General features: G+C 39.1%; 1 long non-coding RNA gene across 2 annotated transcripts; it reads right to left on the bottom strand.

The window, feature by feature from the left end:
* Positions 1-385: 385 nt before the first annotated feature.
* Positions 386-19,875, bottom strand: LOC134549202 (uncharacterized). Of its 2 annotated transcripts, none has more exons than XR_010080023.1 (4): positions 19,740-19,875; positions 15,689-15,799; positions 11,782-11,852; positions 386-5,227 (listed from the first exon to the last, which is right to left on the bottom strand). It is a non-coding gene; the product is annotated as an uncharacterized LOC134549202 (long non-coding RNA). The 2 variants fall into 2 exon arrangements; XR_010080024.1 differs by having other exon boundaries at positions 386-5,149.
* Positions 19,876-19,963: the final 88 nt, after the last annotated feature.

Raw genomic sequence — 19,963 nt, 5'->3', positions numbered from 1 at the left:
AAGGGAAAATGAGGCACAAGTGTGAACAACAACAGCTTGTTATTTGCCTTACAGAACAACTGCTTGTTGCTGACATTCCAATTCACTAAATAAGTTACTGGCCTCAAGAATAATAATTCTGATGCCAACTAAGTAGAAACTTACACACTATTTCTCTGATTTCATGTGCGTGCTCATCATTACCAGGAAAAAAAAAAAAAAAAAAAGAGAGAATTATTAAGTTATCCTTCTATTTCTAGAATTATAACAATATAAAGTATTTGAAACTTTTTGCTTAACATGTATATCTGCATTTGCTTGCTTTTTCTTACAAGTTTCAGAGGCATTTCCCACCCTGCAACAGGCTGTTTCTACAGGTTAAAAGATCTTGAAGGTCCAAAGACACTTTAAAGTTTATGCAGAGCTGTTTATTACATAAATGCATAGGTCTGAAGGCAAAAGAGTTCTGGATAAGCGGTTTTACAACAGTTATGAGCATAAAATCCCAGAAAGATGAAACACCAGGGTAAACAGCAATTTAGCACAGAATCCCAGCCTTGGAGCAAAGCAACCTCCGGCTCCAGCTCCGGTCCCCAGGCAGCGTTCCCAGCAGCAGGGCCGCAGTGGCAGGAAGGGGTCCCAGGGTCCTGAGCCGAGTTCTGGCAGCAAGTGCCGCAAAGGCAGAGGGGAACCCCAGGACCCTGATCCCAAGCAGCAAGGACTGCAATAGATAGTACCCTTTAAATCCTGTTTTGGCTCCCTGGCAGGGCTCTTGCCTCAGGCTGTGGAAGGTGGAGGTTGGATCAATAGATCAGAAACCAATCGATTGATACCTTGACTCCCAATCCAGAGGCCTTTTATCCATAAATCATAAATGCATATTCATATCTTTATCTGTAAGCTACCCAATCCAAGTCTAATTCTTAAAGTTTGTAAAACTATGAAAAACTGTATCAAAAACTTACGCATATAGCATATCTGTTAATGTAAACAGGTCTTAGTAATGTAGAAACTCTGTCTTATTAACTTAAAAAACTTTATCTTACTTGAGTAGAAGTTGTATCTAAAGTTATGAGCAATACTCCACTATATTTTTGTTATGTCTAAAGTTATATCTCTAAGCCTGAAGCTCTAGACTCTATGCTAGCAGTTAGGCACTTGGAGTGTATTTTCTTAAAATTAAAGCTTAAACCTCTACTTTATGTATACGTGGCTTTATATATTCTAATTTCTCTAAAGGCTTTAATTCAACTCCTGTACTTTTCTCTCTCTGTGGAGAATCCATGGAAACATGGTCTCCAACATCTCCCCCTCCTCACTGAGGCATGTAGACTCTTAACAGCCTTATTAATCATATGTATTTGTTTTAGGTTGGCTAACTGGTAAATCTGTGCTATTAAAAAAAGCAAAGCAAAAAGGTGAAAGCATAACATACAATTGATCCCCATAGCTACTAAAAGAAATTCTACAATACTACCGATTCCCACATTAAAATCCTCAAAGTTCGCAGTCTTCTGCGACTGAAGCACACAACAGCAGGTGCAAATTGGAATCTCTGCACAGTCCACATCTGCATGCTTCTCTGTTCTTGGAGTGGTCAGCGCGTTTCTGTGCTTGATGTCTTTTTCACATTCTTTGCTGGAATCCACCTGGGTTCCAAATCTGCAGAAACACAAGCAAGCCCTTCACCCCAGGTTAATTGAGAAAGTGTACCGTCAATTTGTCCTGTTTCTGGATTTCTAAACTAAAAAAACCTTTTTCCCTGTGTGTACTGGTGTAAAATTGCACTTAAAGATATATGCACTGACAGATGGATTTTTTGTACATTTAAATTCTCATGAGTTGACTGCTCCTGTAGATACAGTGTGTTGCACCAGCTGGCAGACTGGGCAATATTTATGATTGATATCTAGAAATACAAATATTACATAAGTGCACAGGTACTCTGAACAAATGCATAACTCTATTAAGAACTGACAAATCAGGAAAATTCAGGTACAATAATTAAGAATATTTCAGATGCAAGCATAATTAATGACTTATCAATGATAACACACATGAAATCAAATTACTAAAATACTGTGCCATCATCTCAGAGTCTGCAAATAGCTTTTGGAACCTTTTTTCAGTGGGGACCCAGACATCCTTTATCAGGCAAGGTGCTCAAGACCAATCCAAAAATCAGTTCAGCTGTCATTTTATAGGGTCAAATTGTCAATAACTTGAATTTATATTTTTAAAGCAGAAACCATCTGAACTTTTGTTGGCAGAACATCCATCCAGATAGAGTCAAGAGTCTGGCCAGGACTCAAGCTCTAAACTGGAGTGATGTTCCTTAACACTTTTGTTGTTGTTGTTGTTGTTGTTTAAGACTCTTAACAATAGCAGTTATAAAATACTTAGACAGTTAAAAAATAAAAAGAAAGATCTTGAAATGACATGTGTCTTTGGATAATTAAAAGAAGGATATTAAAGCATATTAAAAATCAACTGTAAATAAGGAAAACTAACAAATTCACATCATATAACAAATATATCAATACTAATCATCCTAGGAAGTTGAAATAACACCTTTCTAAATTACCATATACTTATAACGCCCCAAAAAAACCCATATGCAATAAAACCTTAAATTAATAGAATATAGACTTATTATCATCTAAATTTTATAAAACTTGAACTTATCAAAACTTAAAAGTAACCTAAACTTAACAAGGCCCAAACTTAACTGCCAAGGCCATCTCTACAGGTTAATAGATCTTAAAGGTCCAAGAATGTTTTCAAGTCTTATGCAAAGTTGTTTATCACATGAAAGCATATATCTGAAGGTGTGAGAGTCCTAGATGAGCAGTCTTACAATCAGTTGTGAGCATAAAGTCTTAGAAATAAAATACCAGAATAAACAGTAGTCTTAACATGGAATTTAACATAACATTCCAGCCTTAGGATAAAACAACCTCCAACTCCTGACCCCAAGCATGGTTCCTGGCTACAGGGTCGCAGAGGCAGGAAGGGGTCCCGGGATCATTAATCCCAAGCAGGGTTCCTGGCTGTGGGGTTGCAGAGGCAGGAAGGGGTCCCAGGGTCCCAAACCCACACAGAAGCCCCAGCAGCCCCAAACAGAGTTCTGGGGCAAATGCCACAAAGGGAAAAGAAAGGGGAAAGGGACCCTGGGGCCCCAATCCCAGGCAACAAAGACTACAATAGATGGTATCTTCAGAATCCCATTTCAGCTCCCTGGCAAGCCTCATTCCCCAGGCTGCAGAAGATGGAGGTTGGATCGATAGATGGGATTGATCAATCAATACCTCCACTTCCAACCCAGAGGCTTTTTATCCATATGTTACAAATGCATATTCATGCCTTTATCTATACACTACCCAATCTAGGTACAATTCTTAAAGTTCATAAAACTATGAAAAACTACGAAAAATAGTATCAAAAACCTACACATATAGTATATCTATCAGTGCAAAAGCTCTATCTTGCTAACATAAAAATTCTATCTTGTTATGCATAAAAACTTAGCATATGTGAGGAGCTTTATTTTATTTGCACAAAATTCATACCAAAAATTATAAACAGTACTCTACTCTATTTTTGTTGTGTCTAAACTCTATCGCTAGGCCTGAAGCTCTGTACTTCTATACTAGCAATTAGGCACTTAGGGTACATGAAGCTTAAAACTGAGGCTTAAATCTTTGTGTGTGTGTGTGTGGCTTTATATATTTTAATTTTTCTAAAGGTTTTAATTCAATTCCTGCACTTCTCACTCTCTGGGGGATCCATGGAAACATGGACTCCAACACTTCACCAAACTTAAAATAACAATTTAACTGAGCAATACTTAGCCTATACTTAAACTAAGGCATACAAATTAATCTTAATATTGACAAACTACTAAAATATAACTTAACTCAGATGTATCTATAATAAATGACTCCAATTAAAAATCCATTTCTATTTTTACTCCCCACTGTGATAGTGCTCCATACTGTAATGGATTTCTGTATGGATTAGACTGCACATTAGGTGTTGTTCTCTTTGGTGATGACTGCTTTCCCTGCAACTGAACTGAAGAAGCCCAGAAGAGATGCTGGACAGGGGTTTTCCATTTACATCTAGCTTAGAGCAGCACTGATTTACATAATGTCTCCCCTTCTTACATCTAGGGCAGCAATGAGGTGGTTTTCAATGTGATGGCACTGGGCAATACTTTGATATGGGTACAGGCTTCCCACATTGGAAACACAGTCTTTTGTCATTCTTAATGTCCTGTGATGTCTTGTTGTTTTGCTGTAGTGCTGAGTTGAGGACTTCAAAGGCTTTTACAAGTGTGTCATCTCTTACTTCTGCTTTATGTGTTACCTTAAGAGCAGTAATAGTTTTTGTAATATACTGTGAGATTTCTTTTTCTCTACAAGCCTTAATCATTTGATGTATAGAAGGCTGTGGATCAGGCAAAGCTCTAATTATTAGTTTACATTCTTCATTGGCATTAACAAAGGCAAGATCAGATAGAGATGTACCAAGTCATCCTTACATTGTCTCTCTATGGCATCTCTCAGGTGATCTACAAATGTAAGAAATGACTCTGATGTCCCTTGCTTTATTTCAGTGTAAGTCCCTTCAGGAGTTCCCACTGACTGAGTCAACACCAGAGCTTTTACAAGCAGCATTTTTAGTGTCCCCATGATTTAGTGGCTCCAGTGAGTTGACACCCTCTCTGGCATCCCTGACTGGCAAAGCTAAAAGCAGCTCTTCAGCCAAGCCAAAGTCCTTGTCCCTAATTGCTTGGTGTCTGACTGCTGCCTGGTCTGTCAGGGACTCACGCTGAGTTCCTCTTGGAGGACGCCTTGATTTAGGCAGAGGTGTGTTCCGCATCAGAAGAGGATAAGTCTCCTTCCCAGTTTGAGTCTGCTGGATCTGAAGTTGATGAATCCAAGTCATTGTCCCAGGCAATATCATTTCTGTCTCTGCTTTGATACATTATAATCTTGTGTTCTCTCCCATTGCTGTACCATGTAGTTGCTTCGCTTTGGTACCTGCCTGCCCTGTTCCCCCTCCTTGTTGGAACTCTGGTATCATCCAATACCACCCTTTCTTCTATTCCTCTCTTTTGTGCTGGTTTCTTCAGGAATTCACATCACAAGGATCATGCCCTCAACATCTGGGATAAACATAAGACATTTCACTTTCAAAATGGTTAAGATAAATCCATGTTCCAATGTTTACCCATGCAGCAAGTCTGTAAGAAAAAAAAAACCAGCCTTTTGGTGAGATGTAATAGGTGTTTTGGCTTGTCACAAATATAAGAAAAAATTCCATTTAATAACACCCAAGAAGTATGCAACTCTTACCACGAAACATGGTGTTCTCCAACTGTTACAAAAAATAGCACTTAAGTATTTTAAATCTCATATTTAAGTCTGTGCAGAGGAAGTAGGAAATAAAGCTTTGTCTTGAATTTTACTCTACCTACACACTCAGATTGTGTTTGTTTTTCTAACTACCCCACTGAGAATTTGCACCACAGGGAGGTTAAAAACAATGAACTTTCTGTTAAGGAATACAGAGGTTTAGAACACCACCAAGCCTCCTTTCTTTATAGTACTACATATATTTTAGATTCCTAAATAATACAAATGTTGCTGTCCCACCTCTGATATTAGAAAGGGAGGGCTGCAAATACAAATAAATGCTGCCAGATACACATATATATATATGTAAAATTATGCAAATACTGGCATGTGATTCAAAGACAGCTTGCTCTTTGTCCAGACACTGCAGCAGTGCCTCCAGAGGCTTGGGTGGCTCTGTCATCTCTTTCTATAGAAGGACAATAATACAGGGAAACAGACAAATTATGAGCCAGACACAACAGCAATTACTGAGTTAGAGAACTTGACTGCAACTATTTTGTTCTTTTAGCCATTTGAGAAAGGTTTCATCCAGGAATGACAGAGTTTCCATGTTGCAGCAGCCCTCTTATTAGCACACAAAAATGAGCTGAGGCACAGACTTCTTGTTAAATACAGCATAAAAAGGGTTCTGGTTTATTCCTCTTTACAGCTTAGTCATCTTAACTCCAATCATTCACTGACTCTGGCTACAGCAAGCTCCTGCTGCAAGTTTCCCTTGCAAACTCTGACTGCAGGTTTTTACCTAGTTAGACTATGGCTGCAGGTTCCAACAACAGGCTCTAACTGCAGACCCAGACTGACCTCACAGGAGTGATTCTCTCTCCCCAGGATCCTGCTTCACGCTCCTCAAGGTTGATCCTCCCATTACCAGCTCACCCCCTCTTTTATCTCACTCATCCTTATTGGCTATAGCTGTTACTCATCAGGGGCAAGGCTGTACTGATTAATTAAAACAGCTGTTACTTATCAGGGGTGAGGCCACCTGTGTTCCCTTCTCCTACATTTCCATAGTTTCTTTCTAGGTTGGGCAGAAAGACCTCTCTGTTAGAGAGCCCTGCAAACCACATGAGTTAAGTTCTGTTCCAGCTCTTCCTCAGGCTTCTGCAATTGGACATCTCTGTCCTGCTCAGGAAGTTGCATAAGGAGGGGCATAACTTTAAGTGATGACTAATCCTATGAAAATGAGCAAAACCAATCCAAATGAGTTCAGAATCACACAATTACTTTTTAAATTACAACATTCATTTGGAAACAGAATTTCTCATCTTTCAGCTACTCAAGGCAGCTATTCAATGCCAGTTTCAGTCCATTATTACATACCCTAAAATACTGATACCTTGGGAATACACCTAGATTTGTCAAACACCAGGCAGTGGGCTTGAGCAAGGGAGCTCTGATACTCTGCAGCACTTGGATCTGAACTACACTCACTTGTCCCCATGGACCACTCTAAACAGCTCCCCATGGAAGAAACCTGCAGTAGCAAGGAAATCCTCTCACACTCTAAACATGACTCAGTCAGTGATACTTAGCCTGGGACTTGCTCCATCTTGGTGAGGAGAACTGACACTGTTGCAGTACCAGCATGTGGATGCTGTAAACCTGACAACCAAACCACTGAGGGAACTCAGCGCTCCAGCCAATCCCTGTGGCAGCCCACCATGTAGTTTGAGTTTAGTATCTCTCCTTCCTGGGTTAACCTGGGAAGTGCTTGTTCTTAATTAAAATTTGAAGATTCCATTTGAGCTAAGTCTTAGAGCCTTGAATTAAAGCTTTATATAGAACTGGTGTGCAGCTGTAGAAATGAATCCAGAGTCCAACCAAGCAACTTTTCATGACAGAGACGGCTGTTATTAAATTACACGCTCTCTAGAAAGGATTTGGAATACATTGGGCGTGAAGCAACCAGTCACAGATTCTTATGAGGTTATAAAGATGGATCAAAGACAAGTCCTTTTCTATGGGGCAGTAATGAGTGTTTAACTGTCTCTGACAGTCAGCTCCTCTGCCTTCTGGCAGAGAAACAGTGAAAATACCACCTGCAGCATATCTGTTGGTGCTCATTTAAGATTGTCCACGAGGCAGAATATATGCACTCAGGGGAGGGGGCAGGACACAGGAATTTCAACATCTTTGAACTATTACAGACCTATCTGTAGATAAGAAACAGAAGATATATCAAGCTGTGGAACTTCACACAGGTCCCCAGAGTTCAGGTGATGAGATTATGAGATGCTCCTGTCTACTGTACTGCACACAGTCAAGGAGAAAATTCTATAGACAGATGTAGAAGATTTTCAGTGTTGATTATAAGACTGAAAAGTGGCATATTGCCCACTCCCTTGGTCAAATGAACAGCTTGTCTAAGGAACTATCAGACTTGCTGCTCTCTCCTGTTTGGTTTTCCGCTGCTTCCATCTGACACAGAACTGCCTCTACCAAGCACATCTGAGGTCTTTATATTTTCCCTGCTGAAATGTAGCTGTTTAAAAATACAAAACATTTGTCCTAAACTACCTGATCCTGTCTTTTAATGAATTATTGAAAATATTACCTTGTCAAACAAAAGTCAAATATAGATAAACAATAAGGGATTTAACTGAGCAAAATAATGTATGAACAAAATGTTTCCATAAGTTTTAAATAGCTTAGTGGTTTCCTTAACTACTTTCCCCAGTTTCTAATTCTTACAAGAAAAGAAACAGTGGTGTAAAGAATCACCCACTTTTCTCAACTGTGTACTAAGTCATAATGGCAGGGAAAAAGAATGAGGCAAACTGTTGAAGAAACACTGAAGTGGTTGGTTAAATAATGTCCTATGAATTTGTCTTTAACATTTCAGCTGTTTTGATGAGCTGCAAATATCATGATCACTCAAGCACTGATTAACCTGCATCAGCTCCTGGGATTTCTGCCTCAAGATGTCCCATGCTTCACAAATAACTTCCATATATATTGTTTTACCTTATTACAGCTGCCCTGTAAATCATGACAGTTCAGAAACCAACTCAAATATTGTTATGACATCCCTATTTGGCAGCCAAAAAAAAAAAAAAAAAAAAAAAGAAAAAAAAAAAAAGAAAAAAAAGAAAAAAAAATCTCTTAGAGTGAAAGAGACAAGCAGAGTCACAGTAATACCCAGAAATGTTCAGCCAGCATGGAACATCTTAATGAGGCTTTAGACTCTGGAAAAATCCATCCTGTAAGATGGTGACACCAAAGACTTTGGAGTATGTCTGTCTTACAGCTTTTAATGCCAGTAACCTCAGGAAGCAAAGGGGCTGTATGCTTAGATGTGGAAACTCTAAACAGTGGCAGGTGCATAACAGCTAGTTTCTTCAGCTGAAGTTTTCTTTTGAACCAGCTCAGGTGTGCACAGTCATCATGCCATTGAACAAGCAGAGTTGGAAAATTGTGCCACTTCAGAAGTAGCTTTGAGCTGATGTTGGAACAGATGACCTCCAAACTTCTTTCCAGTTTAATTATCCTCTTATTCTGAGATGGTAGGGAGAAGAATAGAAAAAGACACGACACCTACCTGACACGTACCTGCAGACAGAATCAGTCAGCTTTGGATATGTAAACTTACTCTCACTACCAACAACAGAAGTTGGTATTTACTGCCTTTTGAGGCCTCCCACTTAGGCAAAACAGCAGTTTAAAGTCATTATGTCATTATTAAAGTCATTATTGAAGGTAGAATGATTCAGTTCTGAGCTTGCCAACCATCCTTGCTTATGAATAAGTCATCTAACAACCACCCCTTGATATGAACAAAGCCACATGAAATATCTTCTATGCAATAAAAATACATTTAATTGTCTGAAAAGGCCTTCTGCATCCTGATTGTCTTTGCTCAAAGGTGGACATCTGCCTTGTCCTTCTCACCTTGTCCTTCTCAGTGACATAAGGGGAAACAAGGACTGGGATAGTTAACCACATGAGCAGCTTATTGATCAAAACTGACAGCAGGAACCGGAGAACTCCTCACTCAGAAGTTTTGAGTTATGAAGGAGCCATTACAGCCTGGTGTCACTTCAGAGCACCTGCACTCATTACAGCCTGTATTAGCCTCAAAAGCTGTTTTAGATTATGTCTACCTGCAATTGCTCCCTCGGGACTCTCATTCTGCTTTTGATATGGGAAGTCAAACAGAACTGGATTAAAAAACCACAGAATGCCATATGTGGTACAGAAACATTCAAGTACAACAACAAGTCAACGTGACACAGGGAAACTACAAAAGTCAAATGAAGTTTGAGAGTTCGATGGCAACATTATCTAGGAAAACCTTGCCTAAATCCTCAAAATACATAGTCCTAAATCAAAGCAACTCAATTAAGAGTCTGGAAAAACTGCTTTGTGACCAAGCAGTGTGGCACACTGGGCATGACAGCAGTACCAAGTTTTTACACGGGCCTACGGAAAACACAAGCAATCCTAAGAAAATGACTGTGACATGCACAGTAAACCTCAATAACAAGCTTTGTGTACACAGCATGGAGAACAACTAGTTTGTTGAATTTTACCTAAAAAGCTGTAAAAAACTTGGTGTACTGGGTCTGGCCAGGATGGAGTTAACTTCCTTCAGAAGAGCCCATATGGTGCTATACTTCCCCCCTCAAACTGGGCAGGAAGTTGTAGAGGACCCAAACTAGCCAAGGGCATATTCTAGATAATATAAAGTTGTGTTACCCAATAGAAGCTGGGTTAGAAGAAGGGGTGTGTATGTGTGGCCTCCAAGTTGACTGATGTCTGGAGCTTGGCTAGACACTGCACTAAGGGGTGGAGAACAATTGCCTTGGCACCACTTGGGTCTTTCCCCTTTTTTTCCCTTTGTTTAGTAAAGTGTCTTTTATCTCAGCCCAAAACTTGTGCTCTCCTTTTATGCACTGTCATGCTGGGGAAGGAGGAAGTGTGAGGAAGCAGCTGTGGGAGTGTTTAGCTCTTGGCCAGGGTCAACCCACCACCCTTGGTAACAATATCTTCTAAATCAATGACATTCTTCTCTTTTCATCACAGTTATTCAGCAGTGAACTTACTGTAATATATTGGGGTCTGAATAGTAAGCTTAAAAGACAAATTATTGTTTCCAGCAGATTTATCTACTATAGAATGTACAATATTAAAACCATGGGGTGGGATTGAACAGCATTTAGAAAGAAACTGAAGAGGTTCTTTGATATCTGCTTATACCAGGACCCAAGCTGCTTCTCAAATCATGGAGACACCAGAAATCAAAAATATCCTTCAGTTGTGCAAGGCTCCCAGTGCACTGACTCCCAGTTCCTGGCTGACACTAAGCTTCAAACCTTGTTGGAGTCAACTGGCACTTCCTTGTTTTAATTTTAAGACATTATTTCTCATTCATATCCTTAATGGGCCCAGAGAAAGTCCTTACATAATTTTTCAATACTTGAGGAATAGTCACTTGTTTCTTTTCAATTTCTGTTCCCACTAAAAAGAATTTAAAAGTAGAATCTTCCAATATCGGATCACCAATCCTCACCCATTCTCATAGTGTATATTTAAAGCTTCTGTCTCACTTTTCACCTCTGAAGCTATGTGTTACTTCAAGTTTATTTGTGAACCTCTAAAAGAAGAATGAAAGGTCTTGAACCTAAAGAACTGCACTGTGATGACTTCTAGAGGAATAAAAACCTATAGAGCTGGTCAGACTATGCACTACAAACAGATAATCCAAGAAATGTATTTTAATGATCTGCTCTTTAATTTTGCAGTTGGCTCAGATTCTAGTGAACAGAGTCCTTAGAAGGCTTAACAGTGAAAACTTTGACAAGAAGCAGGTTCATAAGTTGTTTATAGCAGATACTACTGATACATTATTTGATATTGTTTCTGAAAATACAAATGGTTGGCAACATTTTCAAAGAATAAGAAATACTTTTAGGCAGATTTCTAATTATGCTGAACTTCTATCTTTATGTTGAACAGCTAACATATATGGAAGCAGGATTGGGATTTTTTTTTAGTCCAAAAAAAACCCCAAAAAACCACTGTTATTCTTCCAGGTTTCATCAGAATGCCTTTTCCCAAGTGAATTAGTACTGACACTGATCTACATAACTCTGACTGTGCACTTCCATGGGACACTCCGAAATAATGTCAAAGCTTAATTCTGCATTTTTGCTTCAAATACCACCATAAAGTAAAAATTAATGGAAAAACTGGATTTCTTTTTACTGGCTCATTCACTTCCATAGTAGTCACTGCTGTGTAACTGGTCAGAAAATTTTCAAAATGCAGTCTCCGATGGTTTAGTTAATCTGAATACAAAATATGACTACAGAGTCATCTACAGAGTTATCTACAGAGTACTTTGTACAATAAATGCAAATGTAAATGAAAAAAATCATACCAGCGTATGGAAAAGTGTATTTTTCGTATGTTTTTATTCCCTCCTCCTGATTTGGAGCAAAGTTTTTGTACCTGCCAGGAAGAAGATCAAGGTCCAATTAAAAAGACCTAAATACAACTTAAAAGTAAACCTAGAGGAATCTTGACCTTAAGAAGCACATAGTAGTATCTGATATATCAGTCCTACAGACACAAATCAGCTTTGCATGAAAAAAATTGTTTTATATTTTGTTGAATTTCATTAAAGACAATAAAACACACAGGTGCTATTCCTGCTTTTTGCATTAGTGTACAGCTTCATCACAGGCTGGCCTGGTGCACGTGCACATGAAAGCAGTTTGGCTGTACAGAATATCTTTCCATTTCAGCACTTGCAATCAAAACACCACTTCCCTAAACTGAGCAACATCAGTTCTTGGTTAAAAATCCATTACTATTTAAAGCAAGATGATTACTTAAAATCAAACTGAAAAAAAAAAAAAAGAGAGAGAGAGAGAAGAAAGAAGGCAACTAGTTCTGTGTTCTGACTTGCCTTATATAGTTATGCTAAAGGAAAGAAGGAACAGAGCCAACACTGTGAAGGCTTACATGAGGCAATGGTGCCACCCAATGTCCAGAAGTTATACATAAATTTGTTTTTCTTTATTGATCCAAGAGCAAAAAAAACCAAGCTCAACAAAGTGTGTAATGTTATTAGTAATCATAACTGTATGCAAAGGCTTGGCTTAGGCATAAGATTAATATATGTGGTAAATTTCCCAGCAGGCAAATATTTTTTTAGTTTCAGCTTGAATTCTCTGTAAAGTGAATATTAGCAGAGCCCAGGTAAATCCATTCAAGCTGTCAAAACATTCTACCAACATTTTCCTAAGGGCTTCATTATTTTATTTTCTCACTTTTGAGCCCTCTCAGCTGGGGCCTCTTACAGAGATCAGTCTTCAGCGTGTTTCTAGCAGTGCAGAGACTTTACTATTACACTACTAAAATGAAAATTCTTGCACAATAATCCAGTTTTGATAAACGGATGAATCTAGCCTGTGTTCAAAGGACAGTAACTTTTTAGAAAGGCACCTGTAACTATAAATAAAGAGTTTATAGTATTGGAAAACTTCATCAGGAAATCATTAATGACATTTACTGTTAAAAGTACACATCTCACTTCTGTTTGGAATTTTGCCCTCGTCACTCTACTAGAGGAACATTATGTGACTGCTTATGAAATAAAAAAATGCTCTAATGAGCATATACTGCTTTCTTGTGTAATTCTAAGTTTATGAATGTTTATTTATACCACTTTGCAGATCATGTGTTCTATGCTATAAAGCATTCTGGCAGCTCTTTGGGCTATCTTCAACTCTTCCAAATCATCTGTAAATGTAAATACAAAACTATGCATGGCAAGTCATGCCTATTTACTAAGGAACTCACATCACCAAAGGTATTACTGTGCTAAGATCTATTTCTAATATACTAATATTCTATTAGAATCTTCTGATATTTTTTCAAATATTACTTCTTTATTTGCACTCACTAGTTCATTATGCAAGTATAGGTTTTGCTGCATTATTTTCACCATATTCATAACCAAGTCTTATGTTAACATGGCAAATAAACAAGCTCCCTTCAGAGGCCTTTACTGTTCAGAAAGCACGTAATATTTCTTTGTCAAGCATATTGATTTTTTTCTTAAAAAAACAATCTGTAGTTTTAGATGCACCACCTTTGAGACATTCCTTGAAAAGGAAGCAATATCACCTATTAATCACTCAGCCTGCTGATTTTTAACTGTCAGTATTTCATCTTCCATCCAGTAGATTTTTATAGCTTTCATACGAAAATTGGTGTGAAGTTTTCAACTCTCAGAATACATTTTATTAACAGGTTTATGTTGCAGCATGTTTAAGATAGACATATATTTATAATAGTTAATATGTGCTAAATATAGCTATAGTGGTACTATACACACTCAAAGGGAAATTTTATAGTCCTCAGTTTGTGGCAATTGTTGACTTTATGAGAACAAAATTGGGGAAATTACACACCTACATTTCTTTTTAGAAAAAAAAAAAGAAAAGTGTTTGATTTGTTTATGTATAGACACAGTCCAATGCACACACACTTTTAAAAGATGCTTTATTACTTGATCTTTCTAAGCATGTTTACTGTAACCTGTAGTGTATATATATTTACGTATTTAGTTAACTTTTCATCCTGCCCAGGCCTAACCACTCAGTCAGTAGGTTTTCTGAAAGTTACTGGAAAAGTAAAAGAAATTAATTTCTTAGTGTCTGGACAGAAGATCATGGTATTATACTGGGGTTTTTGTTTTGTTTCCTTTTTTTTAATAAGTCAAAATCTGAACAGTCTTTGAAGTGCTTTGGATACTTTCTGTTGAAAAAATAGCTTGGATTACTGTCAGAAATTCATAACAAGTACATGTCATACTAATAATGTAAGTGATATTTTTAAAACATTCTACCAATGCTGAAAGCACAAGAAGTCTGCATAATCCGTGCACATCTAATTAGCACTGAGTCATATAAATGATACAAAATGACTTGGCAGCATATTGCCAGATGGTTTGCTATCAGATCAAGTAGTAAAAACTTAGCTTATTTATCTCCATTCCCCTCATCCCTTATTTTCATTTTCATCCCTTTTCATTTCCCTACTTAAAAATAACATTCAGTTCCTTTCATTTCATATACAAAACCAGTCAAAACCCCACTAACATTTTTTTAAATCCAGACTGTCTAAAGAGGCTTTGCAATCTTTCTGCTTTTACAAGTACATTTATTTTATTAATTGCACTTAGGCTTCGGAGAGTTTATACAATCTAGTTCCATATTTACTTAAAAAACATCCAACTCTCCCCTTCTTCCAATTAGTGATGTTCAGCTGGTCACCTATATTAATTTTGTTTTCAACCGTCATCATATTGTCTGATTTTTTATTTAAAACACTTCTTGTGTCTAAGCAACAGGAGAAAAGTTTATGAGGGAATTATAAACATATAATCACTCAAATTAGGGTGTTTGAGATTCATGAACACTCCAGGTTTAGTGCTATTTGAATGTGCCCAATCTCCATAATTTTGGATCTTAAAGCATTTATGGTACACTTGCCTTGTTGTGTTAAGTTTATTAAATACAAAGTAAATAAAGTGCAAGTATTCTTTTTCCTAAAATCTTAACATTTTCCAGTGGGACAATCCATATGTTTAAGTGAAAGGATGAAAACATCTGTACATCCTAGGGAATAAAACTAAGAATTTCACAATAACTTTGGCACTGTAACTTTTAACTTACCTTTTCCACCTTTGCATTAGTGTCAGTCTTAGTTTATGCTTTTCTAAATATAAATAATGCTTAATCAGCCTCAGAGAGTGACAGTAGTTTCCCAGCCAGCAAACCAAACATTCACAGTTATGGGTTTTGAGGAATTCATGTCAACCTCAAAAACAAAGTCTGCTCCATTTTAACTCATGTTTTATAAGAACACAGATATATTAATAGGCATGCAAATGAAAAAAGTCACAGGAAAAGGACATCCTTGCATTCAGATTAAGAGGGTTTTTTTGGGTTAAGAGTCTTACTCAGCGTGTGAGGAAGATAAAGCCATCACTCTGTTGGTTACTCTGGGATTTGGATCCATGCTATGCTGTGTGTACAAGTGCTGATACATGGCCAGAGCTGCAAAGAGCCTCATTAGAATTTGCCAAGTGCTGAGGCTTTTATCAGGAAGCATGCAAAAATCTATCAAGTTAATTTTATCTGCCTTACCCAAGAGCCTGTGCATTTTGTCCAAAGTGGATATTTCCCACAGTAGGGATGCTCTGAACAGCTCAGCTCAGATTTCAAACATTCAGAAAGCAGTGCCCATTGATTGCTATGCTTCAGGATACTTACACTACCACATTGGTGACATAACCTCTTCAATTTTCCTCTCTTTCTCCAGGATAAGAATGTAAATGGAGGTATTAGCGAAGATAATACTGTAGAAATTATCATTAGCACCTCCTATACAGAAGAAACAAACAAAACAAAACAAAACAAAAACAAAAACAAAACAAACAAACAAAAAAACCAAAAAAAAAAAAAAAAAAGTGAAAATACAAGCATGATGTGTTAGTCTCACACAGTTGGAAACTTGTATTATTTTCCTTGACACAATCCTCTTTTTCACTTGATTTACAAAATGTTTATATACATGACAATAAATATCATACAATGCTAACATAGTGGTATGAAAATCAGTGTAAAGCAAGAGGTGAACTACAAGATTGTACCACAAGGGTGAGACTACTGGAGCTGTCTAGTGAACTAATTAATATTTCCAGAGAAACACACCTTGATAGGAATGTCAGTCCTCCTTTGGAATAAACAATGACCTGAAATGCTCTTTACCCTTTTAAAACTTAGCTGGGAACCCAAGAACAAATGAACCCTAATCTCATTAGGTTGCATTAAAGACCTTCTCAAATGCTGAGAGACAGAAACAGTGCAGAAGCTTAGACTGGCCAGCATGTGCTATCATAAGAGCCAACTGCTCACATTTACAGAACAGCAGCTGCAGTAAAACTGGCACAGACAACTTCCAAGCAGATTAGAACAATAGCATGGACTGGAATGAAGCTCAACCCCCAAATGGAAAGTGAGAACATATATAAAGTCCCCAGATAAATGACAGACCTATTTACTTGGAATGCAATGTTTAGATGTTGCCTGCTTATCCTGGGATGGGTTTTCCTGTTTTCTGTTTCAATTAAAATATGTAGATTATGTAAAAAGAATGCTGCCTCTACTGTCCCAGCAGAGCTCCTGTAGATCTCTGTTTGGGCCTTTGGCAACACAGCAGAAATTTCAAGTACTCAGTTGCTTACTATGTTATTTTCTGTGACGCTTGGCCTTCCACAGGGATATTAGCCCATCCTCTGGTTGACTGAGGTCATGTTTTATAATGGTAACATTCCCTGTATAGACACTAATGTCATTCTATCTCCGCTCCCTATGGCAGTACACCAACATTAGGACCAGTTTAACAGATGAGATAACTCCTGTTCCCATGTTAAATTCATTTTCTGAACACCCTTATTAATGCTCTGGTAGAGGCCACGGTATCAAACGTGAAAATAATTTTTAAAGGCCTGATCAGCTACCATTTTAAAGCATTGCTTACACTGAAGAAGGTCAGATTGCTCTTTTCTCCAGGTCAGAATGCGGGCATCTTTACAGAAGCCCTTAACTGTCACAGTAGCAGCACTTACAGAACTGAACTCTCTGCTCATACTGAGGGGTAAGAAAAATCCACCAAAGATACCTTGTTGTCACCAAACTCTCTCTTCATTTATCATAAATTAAACATCGAAGTAGAGAGAATATTTGGGTAAACTGAGCAGCACTCAAACTAAATGTGCAAGGCAATCTTAAAAATTTGAAAAACATGGCTCAATCATCATATTCTGGTAAAAAGCTGCAATATCTGGTGCATTGCAAAACCACAAAGGTTAAAATAGAGTACCCATGTGTAAGAACCAAATACCGCACTGAACAATGAGAAAGCAGGAATATTCTTTCTCTCTCCTCTCAGCTTCCCAGCAGCATTAAGATCACAGACTACATGACCAAGGAGAACATTAACAGGAATTTCACATCAGGCCAGCATTAATGTCCACATGGATATCCAGTAAAGGCTGATGCGACACCCAAAAAGAAGGGCAGCACACTTCAGCCTCAGTTCTGAAACTCACAAGCTTTGCAATGCTAACAAACACCAGCAGAGGTTACATACAGTGTTTCCCCACCAGCCCCTACAAGATTACTGTCCATAGGCAACCCTTCCTGTCTCTAGTTTAGAAGGGACACACAGTCTCCACATTGCTAGAAAAAAAGAGCCAAGACTTTCCAGAATCTTTTCCTTGACTTTTAAAATAAAGTTTATCATCTGATTTCTACAGCCCCTGGTAAATCACGGAATTAAGGATTCCAATCCTGCTGGCTTTATCCAGAGCATCAGTCTAGACAGACAGATGCAAGTGCTCTCACTGCCAGGCCTCACCTGCATGTTAACCTCAGCCAGCCAACATCGTATCATTTCTTGATGCCTCTTTGATCTTGTATTTCTTGGCTCTCATCGGTGATGAAAAACAAGGGGTTCTTGTCCACATCATAACATTCAAACTTGTCCCTTCACAAAGCACTTCCTGGTGGCAGCGGGCTGTGCCTGCAGCCACAGGGTTTCCAGCCTACAGATTTGCTGGCAGCATGCAGCACTGGCCTGTCGTTTCAGAACGGCCCTCGCCACTGTGTCACTGCCCCAGGCCCAGATGTAGGAACCATCTCTAGCAAGCACCTTGCCAATATTAGCTCCCCCAGCAGTTATCTCCCCTTTGCTCCTCAACACCATTTACAGTTCCATAGTGGGGATGCATAGGAAGTCACTACCAATATGTGCTTCTGCTCTAGGCTGAGTAGAAATAAACTTTATTCCTACACTGGGATTCCAGTTCATTGAAGCCATAATTCAACCACTGCACTGCAGCATCAGAGATGGTGCCAGCACAGTAACTTCCAAATTTGCTGCTGATCTTTTCCTCCCTTTAGAGAGCAGCTGCAAATCTGGGCAAACAGTCAATTCTTCTTCTTTTTCTACTCAAGGATAAACAATTTAAAATGAAAGAGAAAAAGCAGGAAGAATGTTCGGTATCTACTTTTATCATCTATGGCAACACTTAAGCCACCAAATATGCTGCATGTCCATAATTTGCCACAACAGGACTTTCTAAACAACCCCTCAAAATGCTAGGTACCCCACTTCTTGTCAGATAGGGTGACAGCTGACATACAGGTGAACTGATAAATGAAAAGTGTTTTTTCTCCTTCAAATTCTACAGAAGTATTATCCAGGATGCAAGTGCTTTGGACACTCACCAAGGCCACTTTAGTTCTTTAAGCATTTCTGTATCAGGATATTTAAGCAGCAAAATACTTGGACGAAGTCTGTATCCTCATTCAAAATCACAATATCATGAATATTTACCATGTCAAGTAAGGACACAAAACTTCATACACATCTATTAGGCCAGCCAACATCAGCTCACACACACGCATCTATTAGGCCAACCTATCAGCTCATTCTGAAGTTAGAAGCTGCATCCTAGAAGCTGCAGCTAGTCATGCTGGTCTCATGAATTTTTCAGCCCTATGTCTCCTCTGAAACAGGCAAGCACTATTTCAGGAGACTGAATCCTCCCCACACACCCTCAAGAGGAGTCAAGATCCCTCTGAACTGAATGTTACTCAAATGTTACTCTGAAGCAAAGCTTTATCAGAAATTGCTGAACCACAGTACCTAGAAAGGGGTGTTGGCAGTGAGAGTGGAAATATCTCTCCTCTTCCATGCAGGGACGCTCAGGACAATGAATGCCTCTCTCTGCCCTTTATAACAGCCAAGACCTGAGAGGCAGCACCTAACACAGTTTTACGCTGCGTCAGAGGAGTATGAGGCTGGACATAGGAAGAATTTCTTCACAGAAAGTGTGATTAGACATTGGAATGGGCTGCCCAGGGAGGTGGTGGAGTCACTGTCCCTGGAGGTGTTTAAGGAGAGACTGGATGAGGCACTCAGTATCATGGTCTGGTTGTTCTGGTTTGGTCACAGGTTGGACTCGATGATCGCAGAGGCCTTTTCCAATGAATTGATTCTGTGATGGATGCACTGGTGACCACCGAAATCAGGATCTGTGCACCCACCACACCTCCATGCGGAACGCAGAAGGTTAAGGCTTCTTCTAGCAGGGATAGGGTGCTGCACAAAAAGCTAGAGCTAGACAGCTAGGAGGCAATAGAACATTTCTGTTATAGCGGATTGTGGCACACCGAGACAAAAGCCCTGTGCAGAGAGCAAGCGATGTGCAGAATTAACATATTTAGCCTGCCAGCTCCGGGGGGAGATACCTACAACAACGTGGCAACGAGCTCTGGAGAGGTTTCCCGGTGTATTAGCGCAGGGGCACTGCCGCGGAGAGCGGCTGATGCCCCCTTCCCCCGCGCATTCCGGAGGCTCGGGGCTGCCGGAGCCTCCGCCTTTCCCGGCCCCGCCGCCCCCTGGCGCGGCCCCGCCCCGCCCGCCTGGCCCCGCCCCGCGCGGCCCGCGGCGTCCGCGGTCGCCATGGGAACGGCGCG

The sequence above is a fragment of the Prinia subflava genome, chromosome 3 (genome assembly GCF_021018805.1).
Source record: "Prinia subflava isolate CZ2003 ecotype Zambia chromosome 3, Cam_Psub_1.2, whole genome shotgun sequence".
Taxonomy (NCBI): domain Eukaryota; kingdom Metazoa; phylum Chordata; class Aves; order Passeriformes; family Cisticolidae; genus Prinia; species Prinia subflava.
The sequence above is the reverse complement of the archived record's forward strand: the minus strand, read 5'-3'. Positions and strand labels throughout refer to the sequence as shown.